We start from the raw sequence: 16,872 nt of genomic DNA on the forward strand, positions 1-16,872 counted from the left end.
GGCGGGGGGGGGGGGAGTGTCATTATTCTGTTTACCATGGAGCTCAACCCTGGTTTGAAAGGCAAGTTGAGGGAATATCATTTAGAGCTCCCCCAGAAGCTGAGGTTCCACCTCCGAGAGATGAGGCCTCAGATTGGAGACACTGGTGGCCCACCCCTCCAGGTGGAAAGGAACTCCAGGCCTGGGCCTCTCAACCCAATCCCAAAGAGTCCTGATCCCACATTTGGCATGGAAGCAGTATAGACTCCCTTCAAGGGATTCCAGAACTTTGTCAATGAAAATGTGAATAGGGGTCAATATGGACTGGAGAACAGGGAACTTTCTCAAAAGTTCCAGGGCCTGATTCCAAACGGCGGTGAGGGAGCCCCATTTATAACTAAAATTGAAATTTCTCTGCATCCTGGCAAATGAGATTTGGGCTGAGTTTCAAAGTCATTTAGAAAAATTAAGTAATGTGGCTTTTCTTCCCCCGAATGTAGAGTTCCTTAGTCCATAACTGTGCCTCATGAATGGTTCCACACTTAGAATCACCACTGAATCGATAGTTAAGAATCAGCCTGAGAACTTTCTTCTACTGACAGGGGTAGACAGGCCATTCAAGACACACTGCCAACTCTACTTTCTCTAAAATCTCTTCCCAACAACAGTAGCCAAAGGGACACCTCCCTGTTCCCATAGCATTTACCGACTCTGCCTTTTACTTGACAGTAGACATATATGCTCTTGTGTCACAGTCATCTTTTGTGAGTACACACTTAATGTTTTGACCTTCCCAATCCGACTGGAGACATCTGGAAGGACAAATAATCCAGGAGCTGTTTGTTTTCGAGCCCCCTTCAGGGCCTGATACCACAGTTAGGATGGTAGGTTATGAAAAGATATTTATTGACAACAATGGTCTTAATGAAGCCCAAGAGGATCGAATCTGGTAAGTAAAGTTTCTACAGAGTGACAGAAACGAAACAGGAAGGCACGTGGAGGGACCTAGGATCGATGGATTTGGTCTTCGTGTCCTTTATAGCTTTCCTATCACCCTTATTCGCCCACTACAGACTTTGTTGGTGTAGCTGCCAAGGTTCTTGCTGAAAAGCCAAGCTTTTCACTGCTTAAGGCCTAACTCATAGCTTGACTTACACAGTATGACTCCCATCCCTCAAGCCTTGCCTCTGAACCACCTTGTTTTCCTTCATCTTTTCCTGAATTTCTAATAAGCACTCAGGTGATGTGATGCTGCTAGTTTAGGCACACTTTGAGTAGTCTACAAAATAAATAAGAACAGAGTGTATTTAGTGTCATTTATTTATATCTAAACCTCTTCTACCAGAATGAGAGATCCCAGAGACAGAATCTTGGGTTTTCTGAAGCACACAGCCAATATCTGAATGACAGAATGAATCGCTGTGTCCCTAATATTTAGCTCAGTGCCTAAAGTACCGCAGGTGCTTGTTAGGTATTTACTGAATGGTTGAATAGATAGACTCAGTAGGATTTTAGGAATAGCTGTCTTTAAAGTAGGTGGGTTAATTTTGTAAGCACTTTTCAAATAAAAATACCTTGTATGTTATAATATAAACCCAACTTTCCATTTCAACTGCAATAATAAGGCCAGTTATTTAACTAAAAAAGAACTTTGTATATGTTGAGTTTTGCCATTCACTTGAATGAGAAGTAATAATAGAGGCCTTACTTTATTCAGTGGAGTTGGGGCTTTAAGAAAGAAGAGGATAGTGGCTCTTTCCAGACTTTTCTGTTCTCCACCAGCTGCTGCGTAGTGCTCTTGCTAAAATTGATAGAAATCTGAGGTCGGGCTCTCTAAGGCCGTTGAGGTTTAACTGTCAACAAATGAAGCTGTAGATGGCCAGTCTGATTTGCATATTGATATGTCCTTTTCCATCAGTGTGTATTACAATTTTTAAAAATGCAAGCATAGGTATTAAAAATGTATGGAAATTATCCACAATTTCACTTGAAGGCCACATTCTCTGGCCCTAACATGTGAGGATAATGGGACCCTACTTCTTTCAATTAGTTCTATCCCAATCCTTGAACAGAAAGTGAAAAAAAATAAAAAGTGCTGTAGTTGGGAAGAAGAAGCCAAAATGGAATGGGTACACCCCTCTTTCCCTCCCCCTATTTTTAGGATGTGTATTAATGAAGATTCTTTGGTCAAAATTAACAGAAACTTGCTCTGGCTAACTCAAGGAAAAAAGGACTATAATGAAAAAATGGAAAGTGGCTGATAATCTGGAAAGAAACTTAAAGAACATGACTCAGAGAAGACATGGGGGTCCAGAGGGCAAAAACCAAAGGAAGATCTCTTGTAGGTACCACTATCTGCAGGAATCAGCTTCAAACATTTTCTTTGCCATGTCACTCAGTTCAAGACTCACATTCCCTGGGAGGAGGTTCCTACTGGTCTGGTTTGGGTGGCAGGTCCATCCCTTGGTCATAAGAGAACAGGATCATTGATTGAAACACCATCAAGAATGCTTACTGTGAAGGAAGAGAAGTTTCTCAAGAGAAACGAAGTGATGTGATCAGAAAAAAAGGGAATGGAGGCTGAAACAACAAATGCCTGCCACAATGGGCATAGCTTCACCTCTAGTGCCTAGAAAAGGACAACGGCCCATCAGCACATTTAAATTACAGTTGATCCTCATTATTTGTGGGTTCCATATTTGTGAGTTCACTTACTCACTACAATCTATTTGCATCCCCCAAATCAATGTTCCCAGTGCTTTTGTGATCATTCACAGACATGTGCAGAGGGAGAAATATTTTGAGTTGCCCCACATACATGTTCCCAGCTGAGGTAAAACAAGGTGCTGCTCTGCCTTCTTATTTCAACCCTCTTTCCAGTCACCTTACTACCACTAATTTTTTGCATTTTTGTGCTTTGTGTTGGTGGTTTCATGTTCAAAATGGCCACCATGAGTAGGGCTTAAGAGCTGTCCAGTGTTTTAAGCACAAAAAGGTTGTGATGTGCCTTATGGAGAGAATGTGTGTGTTAGATGAGCTTGTTCAGGCATGAATTATAGTGCTGTTGGCTGTGAGTTCAAAGTTAATGAGTCAACAATGTATTAAACAGAAACACGCAGCAAACCTCGTTCTGTATTGATCAGTTGATCGGAAGCTTGCAGGAAGCTAATCCTATATTTCTCCTAGGAGCAATGGTTCAATGTTCACTAATTCATTGCTCACAATGACTTTGTAGAATATCACTACTGTAAGTAATGAGATTAGACCGTGTGTGCTCTTACATTCTTGGTCTTCAGACTTTTAATGTCTACGCTACATTTCTCTCAGATTATGGTTATTGATTTCACTTCAAACTAGCTATTTTCCTCACAGTTCTTGCACATATATGAATTTGTTGCCACTTAGTTAGGTGCCATGTCGACATCCTAAGCCTTCTTACCGCAGCAGTGGGAGGGGAAGGAATGATTGGAGAGACAGGCATAGTCTTCCTGAGAGAGATAGTAAGAGCCTTCCTATCAGGTTTAAAAGATGACAATCTTTTTTCCATTTAAGGAAAGCAATCAGCTCAGCTCGCACAAATGCTGCATTTCCCTTGCAAATGAGTTTCATTACCAGCTTGTTTTATGAATTTCCTCCTAGTGAGAGTGAGCTGCTTTCTATGGCTCTGTGTCCTAGTCGCAACCGATCTTAGCCCTGAATTATGTCCTCGTCTATAACCACATTGAAGGATGAAGTTTGCCATGAGGTTGTCAGTGAGTTCATTGGAAGTGAGATTTCCCTCAACTAAATGTGTACTCTGGATTTATAGAAAATATTTTTTTTATATATTTCATTTGTCTTCCATATTAAATATGTTAATTTGGGCTTATAACTATTAAGACACATTATCAAATGACTTTGTTCAACCTAAAATCAAAACCAAAGATTCCAAAGGTTCTGAGTCCATGTAATTATCTCCTAATGGTATCAGGTGACTTAATTATTAATGCTCCCATCTGAACATGCACCTTTATAAAAAGTGGCTCATTTGCTTAGGGGAAATTTTCCTGCAATTGTATTGTTAGAAAATTTGTTTTAAATTACATTTTCAAGGTTCAAGCTCTCTCATTCTGTAGACACTCAATATAAAAACAGGTAACAAAAATGTTTGCTAATTTCCAAAATGAAATTGAAATAATCAATAAACATAAAAAAAAAAAAAAGACCAAACACCCCAATAAGGAAGTAACATGCAAATTTAAACAAGTTACAGTTGTTCACCCATTAAATTGATAAGGCTGTTTATTAAGTAATATTGAGCCAGTGTTTATGGAAAGTACAGGCAATCGGCACACTCAGCAGTTGCTAGGTGGTGAGGGTGATGAGTAATGGGTACATTTTCCTGAGTGGAAATTGGGCAACATGTGTAGGCACTTTGAGTAATGTATGTCTTCATAAATTTATCCTGAAGGAATAGCCATCAGTGATTTGGCTAAAGAAAGATGTACAAGGATTTTCAATGAAGCATTGTTTATATAATGAAAATTTCGGAACACACTGTATGCCCAATACATAAAGGAAAAGTAAGCAAATTGCGGTCTCTCAGGATGCAATATTATTATGTATCTACTAAAAATTGTGTTTTTGAACAATGGTCAAGGTTAATTGAAACCATTACATCCTAGGAAAAATCTGAAAGACTGACAGACTTTTATATGAATAAGGACATGAAGTAATATGAATTGTGTGCACTTGCTTGTGAGAATAAAGCTGTTACAACCACTTTGGCGATGAATTTGGCGATATCCAGGTAGCTGGAATATGCACATGCCCAACAATTCCATGCCAGGAATATTTCCTCGGGACACTCTCACCTATGTGAAAAGGAAGACACGGGGGCCAAGAATGTTAATAGCAACAATGTTTATAACAGAAGAAACACTGGAAACAACAAACAGTCTGTTAGTGGGAAGGTGGATACATTGCAGCAGCTTCTTACACTGTGCAACAGGGAACAGAGGGGATGAATGGCCTAGAGTGACACAAGTCCACAATAATGAATCTCCTAAACAAAATATTATCTCCCCAAAACAATGGGGGTGGAGGAACAGGGGGATTCAGCAAAATGAGGAAAAAAATATAAAAATAAGACACCATTTATTTCAGTTTAAAAACATGAAAAATGATATATCTTTCTTAAGAATTTATAAATATATGAATGAGAGAAAGGTACAAAGAAATGTATAGAATAGTAATCACCGAAATCTGAAAGTTGCCTCTTAGTGGCAGAAAATGAATGAGAATTGGGAGGGTAGACACGGGAGTATTCAGCTATATTAGAATATTTTATTCTTTGGCTGGGAGATGGCTAATAGATGTTTTTCCGGTCTTTTTGTAAATTTTTTAATAATACATAAATTTTAAAAGACTGATGATATGAGATGATACAATATAACATCACCTGAAAAGGGGAAAATACGAAAGTACATTCAATAGAAATATGTGTGTATGTATGTATCATATGTATACAAATAGAATGTTCATAGTCATTACTTCCAGGTATTGAGATTATGAGTGGTGTTCATTTACTTTTTTTCACATTTATGCCTTTCTAAATTGAATATACTATTTCTCTCACCAGAAAAAATAATTTTTTTGAAATGTTTTAAATTTAAACTTGTATCCTATTGGGCCTTTGATTGGTGTGTGTTTTAATCACAATTTCAGGTCACATTGCAAACTTCCTGGGAGCTCTTAATAAATGTTTGTTGAAGTCGTGCTGCAGGGCTACAGAAGCATTCTTGTAAGGCTCTCCATTACAATGTAATATTCCCTTTGGAGACAAAAGTAATGACAGCAGTACGAATGGGTGGAAGACCCCTATTAGCAGTTATAAGTCATTAAGAGAGGGAACAAGTATGTCAGGGGGAAAGGAAAGCATGCGGATTTCATTTATTTTAAACCCCTGCACACATCCCCAGAAAGGACAGGGGAGACAGCTTCTAGAAATGTGCTTGTGTGGTGAATAGCTGGTACTCTCCCCATTGAAGAAAACATTGAAAATGTTTTTCCACCTGGTTTTCGGTTTTTTCTTTAGCATCTCTTCTTCAAAATGCTCCCACACACGAGAGAATTGTAAACAGAAAGGAGTTACTCAAGGTCATGCACTATTTAGGGGTGAGAAGAGGTCAGAACCCCATCTCCTGAGTATCATTTGAGTTGGGATGTGGGGATTTGGGGCGAGTTTGACACACAGTGGCCAGGGCTTAGAAAGATGAAGCGATTGCTCATGTCCGCTTGTTCAGCACTAGAACCTTCCTTCAGAATTCTGTTTTAGAATATGTAGGCCATGCAAGCAAACAGAATAATAGGGTTCAGTTAATTCTGCTTGTAAACTATAAAATATTGCCAGGGAGCTGGAACTGTACCATGAACAATGGAGCGAGTGCTGCTTTGTTTTCAAATCCACTCTCGTGAGATCTGGCACTCATATTCTTGGAAAACTGACAGTATTTTCCTTTCATCTGTCTGAGTTCTACCCCCTTCTCTGTGACCTATGATATGCTCAGCCAGGTTTACCCAGGTAGTGGCAGCTAGGATCCGGGCAAGTCCTCTCTCTGGATTCATCTGGTGCCATGGCCACTGCAGCCCAGGAGCCTCCATTGGAACGTCAAGGGTGTGGCCACTTGTGCTGTTGTTGACTCAAGAGCAAGGCAGGAAAAAAACCAAACAAACAAGTTGGTGATACTCTAAAGGTAAAATATGACACTATGTTTATTTTTCAGCATTTTGTTAAAATGTAACAAACACAGACAACTGCTCACGTCATTAATAGACGGCTTGGTTATAAATGTTCACAAGATGAGCCAGCAGTTCCTCTTTCCTTTTTCCTTCAAGTAAAACAGACACCTTACAAAGCATACCCATGGAACATAAGCCAGAGCTGAAAAAAAGCTAAACAGAGCACTGCGTTTCCAGCCCACTAGGCTCAGTGCAGCTTATACAAAAACATATCTATTAAAATTGTTCTTGATAAAGTTTGAGCACCAAATGCCAAGCCAGCTGGAGTGGCCGTTTGCCTCCCAGCAGGTCCTATAGGTCCTGTGGGTTTTCTGGTGGCCAGCCACTGCCCACCTCCACGTCTTGGCTGCCTCCCTCCACTTCAGCCCTGGCTTGGAAACCACTGCTGGAGAGAACAATATTGTGGGTGGGCGACCTGAGAGAATAATATGGTGGGTGGGCAGCTGCCCAGGGATGGCGGGTGAGGTGGTGGAGGGGCTGGAGGGTGGCAGAACCCTGCCCTTCCTAATCTTGTTGGACGTCTCAGCCAGACGTCTCTGGCTGCTGTTTTCCTCCCTGGTGCCCCCACGTGCTTTCCTCCTTCTTTTCTAGTGATCTGGGCGGATAGAGCCAATGACGTTGTGGCCTCTGAATCTCTGGGTTAAATGTTAAAGGTGGCACTTCTGTTTGTCCTCTAACTTGGGCTCTGAGTGAATAAAAGTGATCGAAAGTAGAGAAGGTAGGAGGAAGACAGAGCCATCATGAATGAATGAATGAATGAATGAACACACCATCATAAGCTAGCCCTCAGACTGTCATTGAGGGCACTGAGCCATGATCTTATCTTACCTTCAAATGTCATCTATAGGAGAGACTGTGAGTGTTTCTCCTTTATCCCCTCAATCCGACTCCCTAGATGCCTTGTATAGCCCCTGCTTGGAGGGCCGTCCTGAGGCGCCCACTCTTAGTCAATGACTGACCGTGTGAGAGGACTAACAGTGGAGCTTCTGAGCCCCTGATCAGGACAACTCTGAGGCGTGACCCTCACTGTCCAGAGCTCCCTGTGAGACTGAGTGGACGCTGCTCTCCAGGGGTCTTCCAAGGACATTGTGGCTTTGTCTGGCGTTCTTTCTTCCCCTCCCCCACTCCTCAACAATGTGTTTTCCTGGGAGTGCACTCCAAAAAAACCCCTTTGATTTCTTGTCTAAGTGCCTGCTCCTAATGAACACAAACTTAGACAGTATTATTTTGACTCCTTATAAAAATTTTGAATATTCCGCTAAGAAAATGAATCTTAACAAATCCTTCTTCATTGTTAGGTGGCACAGGATCTCTAGCCACACTTTCATCTGAGGAAGACTGCTAGTTTTACAATCCTATTGGTTTTTATAGAAACTGTACTTTGAAGCAAAATTACGAGACGTGATATTCAAAAGGAGACAATTTATTACTCATATGATCATTTTAACTAAATTGTCTTCTGAAGTATAACTTGGTGTCCTTCCGAGTTTGTGTACCAGGAGAAGGCTCATGTCTGGGCCTCAGAGGGCTGTGTCCGCCCACCAGCTGACCCCTGGCTGGGTCCTGCCTCTCCAGCTCCCGGGAAAATTGAGTGAATTTGCTGTCCTACACACCCACTGCTTTCTGTCCTCAGCTCAGGGACACACTCACTCTCTTTATTAGATAGAAAGGTGAACCTGTAGCACAGCAGACATGACCATTTGCTCCACACCTCTGTGCACCCGGATTTCATCCCCTGTACCACCCTGGGACCCCAAAGGGGACCCAGAAGTAATTCATGCTCATGTCCTAATGTTCCTTTGGTAGACTAGTCCATCCAATCTGTAAGATTCATGATTTTCAAAAATCAGGGCTAAGTGGATAAGATGAATTTACCTAATTCTCTAGTTCTTGTATTACTTTTGTTGTCGGGAAAGCCTTTGACTTGTGCTTCGTGGTGACAATCTAGAGATGGGTGTGTCCACGCCAAGAAATTGCTTGCCAGAAGATTCCCACTGCTAAACCTACATGAAACCACACCCAGAAGAAAGAGCACCCGTCATAGAATTTTAAAGTAAACAGATTATTCTTAAAGTTGGATTTTTTTTGAATGTGGAAGAACAAAAGGGAGAAAAAGAGAGGTAGAATCATATCCCCATGGATCTGGGGCTCTGAGAAGGAGTGAACCTCCTCCTTGCCCTTTTCTCCCACCACGTAAGCTTTGAACAGGGGGATGGGGTCCCATAAACATGTATAATTTATTCACTTCTCTGCAGGGTATTTATGACTGCTTACCTGGTTATGCCCCACTGTGCCACATTAGGTTAAAATCTGCTCTATCAAGTATTCACCACCTAACTGGTGGCATTTTAGGACTAACTTATTCTATTTGGAACGGCTAGCTTCTCCCAGGATCAAGTGGTGTTAGAGGTGAAAATATTCAGATAGTGAAAAGCAACATCTGTATTACAGTGGAAGATGCAATAGATGAATGGTGTTCGCACAAGATGCTGGGACAGCCTCCACTTCCCTCCCCCTGTGGAGGCGCTCCTGGGAAATGGCTTCCAAGAATACACTTCCCGCTTTGTTCACATTTAGGGGAGGCTTGGAACTATTTCTTGCCAACGGAATGAGCAGAAGTGAGTGTGTCAGTTCTAGGTCAACTGCTGTGTCTCTCCTGGACTGTTTCTCTCTATCTGCCACTAACTATGAAGACCCAGGGCTACTTGAAAGTTCGTGTTGATTATGGCAGGGTCTCCATCAGCCTGAATCCCTGAATGATTGCATAGATTCAAGCTCCCATAGCACTGTTGACTGAACTTTACATGATAAGGAAATCAACTTCATTGCATTAAGCCACCAAGAGTCAGGATTTGCCTGTTAGAGCAGCTAGTCTTGCTTTAATACCCGAGCATTCCCCTTCTCAGAAGATTGTAGCCTCTGCAGGTATTTTAGCCATCTCAGCAAGAGATATGCTGGTCAACCTCACTGAATACATAGTCTGCACTACTGCTCCATGAAGATGAGCAGAGATCCATCCCTGGAGTCTTGCTGCTCAAAGAATGGTCCACTGGCCAGCAGCATGAGCACCGCCTGGGAGCTTTCAGACGTGCTGATGTCCGGCAGCACCGCAGAGCTACTGACTCAGCCTCTACCTTTTCATAAGATCCCCAGGTGATTCGTGTGCACATTAAAGTTGGAGAAATGCAGCCACGAGCACAGAGCTTATGCTCTTTGCCAGCTGAGGCATCTCCTCATAATTTAAACTTTTCCTACCATATGAACTGAAGTGAGCCAATGAGCCTGCTATCTCTATGAGCTTCAGAAGTTGATCTCTGATGCCTTCCTCCATTTACAAGTGAGATCATTTGGGCTTTGGGCATTAGTAGGAACCTAGAGAGAAGAGGTACGTGTAGGGGAAGCCAGATTTTCAGAGGCCAATGAAGTGTGCTTCAGTAAGCAAATATCACCTGCTGTTGTGATTTTATGCTTGGAAACTTACTGTTTTAATACTTAGACTTTGTGACATAACCATTTACAGCAAATTCCCTTAAACATTTTTCTTCAGTGTGTATGTGACACCTTCCCTGATATGTGCTAAAAGTTGATTTTCATGGAGTAAACCATTTTGGAAGGTCAAGTGTCATGTATGACTGCATCCCTAGCACCCACACTTATGTGGGAGGAGCCTTTTCTACCTGATTGTTGGTGCGCTGGTGCGTTTGATAAATAACTGGTGACATTTTGTGCTTGGAAAGTATTTGCTTTGTCTTTAAAAAAAAAAAAATGTCCCTGGTTTACAAAGTCATCTCCATTTCAAAAGTACATGAACCTACTAACTTTACCACCCAAAATGTGGACCACCATGTTCCTCTTTCAACCACCAAATGCCATGGGGACAGAGCTGTTGTTTCATAGCCCTTTCTGAAGGAAATTCCCCATCCTGTTTCCATAGACTGTCCTGGGGTCTCTGAGAAACACGTCTCCTAGGAGAATAATTGTTTTGCCCTTGTTATAGCCTGAACATCAGTCTTGGGGTAGTGATTGTTGTGATTTTTATGATTAACATAACCGGCAGCTCATCCGTTTATTCATTTGCTTACTTATTCATGCAACAGAGCTTCATAAGTTTGCCACGTGTCGTTATTAGACTTTACTAATAAAGCCTGTCAAAAATTGCAAGAAATCTTGCTGGAAGATGACATCAAACAACTGATAGGAAAATAAAAGGCAGGGTGAATTAATCACCTTCCTAACACACAGGGGTGAACCAGAGAGTTAAAAAATGAAAAGGAGAGAAACCAGTGGTCAAATTCCTATTCATATCTGAAACACAGGAGACTCTCTTAGCCCATCTCCACTCAAAAGGCTGGCTGGCTGGATCAGCACTCACTCTTCATTTTCCTGTAAAATACACTGATGGGGCTCAGGCACACTGGATGGTGTTTACAGCTTAAAAGCCCCTCTTGTACACCCAGGTATGTCTGGTCCTGCTAGGTGAATTATACGTGCCCAGAAGTAGCTGTATTTGTTCCCAAACTTGTTCTGAACATTGCATAATTTACTTGAACATCATCTAAACCAATGAAATTATGAATACAAAAGGAAAGAGAATAGTTGCCTGAATGAAAAGTGTTGAATGCTTTGGAAAGAATCACTAGCCTGAACCCTTCATAACCTACAACTAACTTAATATTTACAAGTACAATGCACTATAAACAGACACAATTCCAAGTCATTTTTTAAAAGAGTAACTGTTAAGATTTTTTAAAAGGAGGCAAATATTAATAAAATTCATAACATATGCAAATAACAAGAGCCAGTTCATAAAAGAAGCCTACATACATAATACATAGAAAGTTCATCATAACTAGTTATCAAAGATACGCAAATCAAAACTAGAATTTACTGTTACACATAAAATTGGCAGAGGAAAAATAAGACTCAGTGATACAAACGATGACACACGAGGGCCACTCTCATTCATTCTTGAAGTGAGTCTGCACTGGAAAAAGTTTTCTTAAAAGCAATTGGTTCATGTATATCAAGAGCCCTAAAAACTGTTAATTACTTTAAACATAAAGATCCTGCTACTAATTTATTCTAAGTAAATTTTCAGTGATATGGTCAAAGAGGTATGCACAAAGACATTCATCACAGCATCATTACTGCAAAATGTTTAAAGCCACACAAAAGTACTAAATTAGGAGAAATACGTATATATACATGACATAGCCATTAAAGATTGGGTACTTGAATAGCAGTAAATGATATGTGTAATTGCTCACTTTATAATTTTGAGAGAAAAAAGTTTACAAAATTATAGATATAAAATGATGCCCTGTTTGTTTAAAAATTACTCTACATATTCATATTTATCAATTGGAAAAAAATTCGTAAAGAGACACCAGAATGTTGAGATTTTTTTTCTTCTTTTATATTTTTATTTACTTTGCTAATTTTCTGCAGTGACTACATATATATCCCATTTATCAGAAAAATATATTTTTTTCTTAAAAACGTGCTAACAAGAAGCAAAATGTCACACACAAACACACACACACGCATTCCAGGAACAGCTGCCTGATGATTCCTAATCCAAAATACAGCCCTTGTAGTTAAAAGTAACAGGTGTCAGAAAAACGGCTCATTTTGTGTGCTGGGAAGAACACTGGGTGGCTCTAATCTGGGTGACCACATGAGGCCTTTATCCAGACTAATTTCACTTTCAATAAAGGAAAACACATATGACTGGGTTTAGAGAACAACACATTCAAAGCCAATTATTGGATGGTTGAATAGTTTGATGCTGCCTCATATTTCATTGGCATTGCTATCTTAAATTCCATCAGATTCTCCTGGTTGGACCCCCTAGGCCTTGAGCCTTTTCTTTGTAAGTGACACCACCACATCTGTGGTGCAAATGACCTCACTAGCAAACTGGGGTAAGAAGGCCTCCACATGCTTCTCAAAATTCAGTCCAGCCCAGGGTTAATAATGAAGTGCTAGGATGGTTTGTTTCTGCTTAAATCTCTACACAACCCCCCCAAACAAATTTACCAAAAAGTGCAGATGGATTTGAAAAATGTCTGCAAATTCAATAACTGCAAAAATTCATCTTCAAATTTCATAATTAATTTTGTTTCAAATTAAGCAACCTGGAAAGCAGCTGGGTGCTCATTTCAATCAACATCGTTTAATTACTTATAGTTCCTTTGTTCAAATTGTCCTGTTTATTCCAAACACTACAGTCTGATATATTTGGAATAATCTACACACCAGAGAATGAGACATGGGTGAATAGAATATAGATTCATCTTTACTTCAGAGTCCCAAACATCATAACTTCCACTTTTCCACATAGAAGACACATCGCTTTTAGAAACAGAAGTACTAAAAATTGTTATTTTTATTAAGTTAAAATATGATTCAAGCAACATAATATTCATAAGTATTAAAAACTTATTATATTTGATTTGATAAAAAATTAAATTAGAAAAAAAAAAAGCCTGTTAAGAGAACTGGGGAGACGCAGCTTGGCTTTTTTTCTGAAGAGGGCATGGAGTTTTAGATAATCATATGTTTATTTGGAGCTAAAAATGGGTCACAGCTGCCAAAGAATGCTAGTGCAATTTTAAGTTGTAGTAATAAAAGTAAAGTGTCCATTGCAAGGGTGATAATAGTCCCATTGTTCTGTGCACTTGCTGGAGCACAGCCCATCTGGGGCACTGGAGCCAGCTCTAACCAATGAGGCCTGCCTGGGCATAGGACCTGGTGTGCTGGGTGGCCTGGAAAGCATGTCAAATGATGAGCAGATGCGAGGACTGGAAAAGGCTAACAGGGAAATGGGGAGGCATGGGACCTTTGTATTCCAGCATCTGAAGAGTTAGTTGTATGAGAGGCAGATTCCATCGAATGTGTGGCTTCGAAAAGCAGAATTTAAAACCAAAGGATGGAATTTTAAAGGAGGAAGATTTCAACTCCAGTAACCAGGCCTTCTGGCCTTAGAGTGAAGGGGAGGGCTGAGCCCCCCATTGGTGGCAAGAGGGCGATGATGGTGGGGCTTCAGCACTGCAACTTTGGGGTGCTCAAATTTCATAAGAGCATCTTTTATTTCTTCTTCTTCTTCCTTTCCCCACCCCCCACAACGTAATACAAGTGTTTACTGGCAGAATTTTAGTGTTGGAAGAGACCTTTACAGGTCATCTGAAACAATCTCCTCCCTTTACAAATAGGAACAGCAAAGCCTTAGACAGTTACGACAAAAACACACACAAATAATCACAACAGTAGAGGGGAGACTATGGCCCCCTTCCCTGGTTGCTAAGGCAGTCGCCTTACATGACCATGCAGGTTGATGGAAATGGACACCATCTGTATCTCCACCTCGAATGTTGAGTGGGAAGATGAACAAATTCTACTGAAGTCCCTAATATATGTGAAGCATGGGGGCTCAGCCATAAAATATGAATGAAAGAAAACTGGTTGCAACCACCAACATTGAAGAGTTTATCATTTGATTGGAAAGAAGAGAAATTATATACAAGTGAAAATAATCCCATTGCAAAGAGTCAAATAGTTGGTCAGATGTCAAATCTCTAAAACTCTGAGAAAGAGAGGCTGGGCTGGCGCAGGAAAGGGATAGGACTTGACTGTCAAGTAGGGTGCAAAGAGTAAGTGAGGGAGAGGAGTTAGCAGGAGAGAAAGTGGAGGGAGGTAACCCACTGTCAGCGCCACCACAAGTCCCTTTTTTGCCTCTCGTTAAACAGTCCTGGGGTCATCAGCTAGATGTGCTCATTCGTATACAGTTAATTCGCAGTACAGACAGCTGTGCAGGCACAGGTCAGATTTCCCACATTGGCCCCTTCTTGGTGGTTGCTCTAAGAAGCCCCCTGACACTCACCAGGGTGGTTTGGACAGCACATCATGACACCCTGGGGCCCAGTTGCCACAATGTCCATTTAGCCCTGGGGAGCCAATCAGAGCAATCTATGTAATTACCAACACATGGAAAATGCATTCACTTCACCCCAAATTATTACATGCGAGAGATGGGGCTTTGAGGCCCTGTGAAAGGGGATTTTTTTTTTTTATAAGGCTCCAGAAACTCGAATTCACAACTTTGGCTATTCCTAGCGAAAATGTGGAGCCTATATATGAGGACGCAGAGCACAGCCCAAGGGAGGCAGCGATTCCACCTGGTTTAGCTAGAAAAGAGGGGTTTCTTATTGCCAAGGCAAAGCAGAGAATAAATGACAACCTGAAAGTCAAGACAAAGAGAATGAGCGATCAGAAACCACTATATTCCTCCTTTGCCAGCGTTTTTCTCTTTCTCTGAATATTTAGAACGAGAACAGAGAACGGAGAAAGTCTGGAAAGCAAATGAACAACCAGCAACTCTATGTGCGCAGATGAGGGCCGTCCCCTCTTTCCGCCTGGACAGGTTTCATCCTGGGCAAAACTGGTGTTTTCACTTCTGAGGGCAAGTGTTTGAAAGAAGGGGGTCTTGTTGATTCCTCCGTTTGGGTCTTTGCAGGATTCTGAAAGGTGGCTGTGGAAGCCGCACCTTTAATACTGTGGCAGCTTCTTGAAGAGGGTACTTTTCTGTCTGTTTCAGTGCATTTGCTTGTATTTCTCCCCAAATGACACAGTGCTGGTTTATTCAGTGACAAGCAAAATTGCCGTTTCAAAAGGGTCCCAATTCCAGAGAGAGAGAGAGAGAGAGAGAGAGAGAGAGAGAGAGCTCTATTGTAGTCCCCTGTCCACAGGCCTGACTGCTTTGACAGGAAATTAATGACTTTGGAGACTGACATTCCTCAACCCCGAGAAAAGGGAAATTGCCAGTTTTTACTGATCAGAGAGCTCTGGTGTGAGGTTCCTCTATCCCCAGTGAAACGGTTCAGCCACCAGGCTGCTCCTTGACCAAATCTGTGACAGTGGGTAACCCCAGAGGCAAAGGACAGGAGCTTTCCTTGTCCAAGTGTTTGTTGAATTGCATTTTCTCATGACAATGAACCATCCTTGTCAACCTGACCCAGGGTACTGAGGGACATCTCCCACTTGCTCACACACAAAAAGCTCTGTACACACTGTGTCCATTATTGCTTGGAGCGAGTTATAGCAGGAGAAATTGGACAGGAAGGTAAAGAGCAAGGCAAGTGGGTGGAGGCAGGATGAAAAATGCCCAAACGAAAAATTCACTGGACTTGGTGGCAGGAGACCTGAGTGCCAAACAGTGCCTGGCACACTGCAGATGTTTAATTCAAACAAAATAAGGTCAACAAAAAAGGCATAAAAAGTCACATCACCTGCTTTAGTGGAAGCCATGGAATCGCTTCCGAGCCCTGACAGGCTAGGAGGCAGGAAGCCTGTTTGGATGGTGAGTGCAGTCACCCACACCACATGTTTAGAGAAAAACAAAATACCAAGCTGTGTGACTCGAAGAGTCAGCTGTCTTCCCTAGAGGTGGTTCCTTTTATTCAGCTTTTCCCAGTTTTGAACACACCGTGCTGACCCACGGCAGCCCTTTCTCCTCTTGGGCTAATCAGCGTGTGCTCCCGTGATTTCTGTCTGGTCTCAGTTTGGTGTCATTAGGAATAGACCCGCATTCAAAGCTGACGCAGCCACTTTCCAGCTGTGTTGACTCGGACTGTCTGGCCTCAGTTCCCTCTTGACGAAAATGTGAATAAAAATCACCTACAAACAGATCTATGAAGGGCTGCAGAGATAACATGTGATACTTCTTTCTAAACTAGGACGTGCTGTGCGCATCTAAGGAACTCTTCTGTGAAATGATGAAATGCGGGAATCAAAGGAGGAAAAACAGGCCTGCCCAAGTGACACAGTCACCCTGAGCAGAAGAAAAGCCACACATTGTTCTCATGCCTGCGGGCCTCTCAGGAGGACGGGCCAGCCACTGGTCCGGCCCTTTCTTGGCCTTCTGAACCTTTATACCTGTTGGCAATACATGGTCATCCAAACTGACCTTGCCTTATGTGCAAGTGCAGTCTGAGGACACAAGGGCCTCTGCCGAAGGATGTCTCCCCAGCAAGGTCTCCAGGCCTCCCACTCTCACAGCCACATGGCCCCCAGGGAACGGGAGTGAGGGGCCTCTGCTCCCTCCCCCACTCAGGC

The sequence above is a fragment of the Rhinolophus sinicus genome, chromosome 2 (genome assembly GCF_057876585.1).
Source record: "Rhinolophus sinicus isolate RSI-liver-muscle chromosome 2, RSI-T2T, whole genome shotgun sequence".
Lineage (NCBI taxonomy): Eukaryota > Metazoa > Chordata > Mammalia > Chiroptera > Rhinolophidae > Rhinolophus > Rhinolophus sinicus.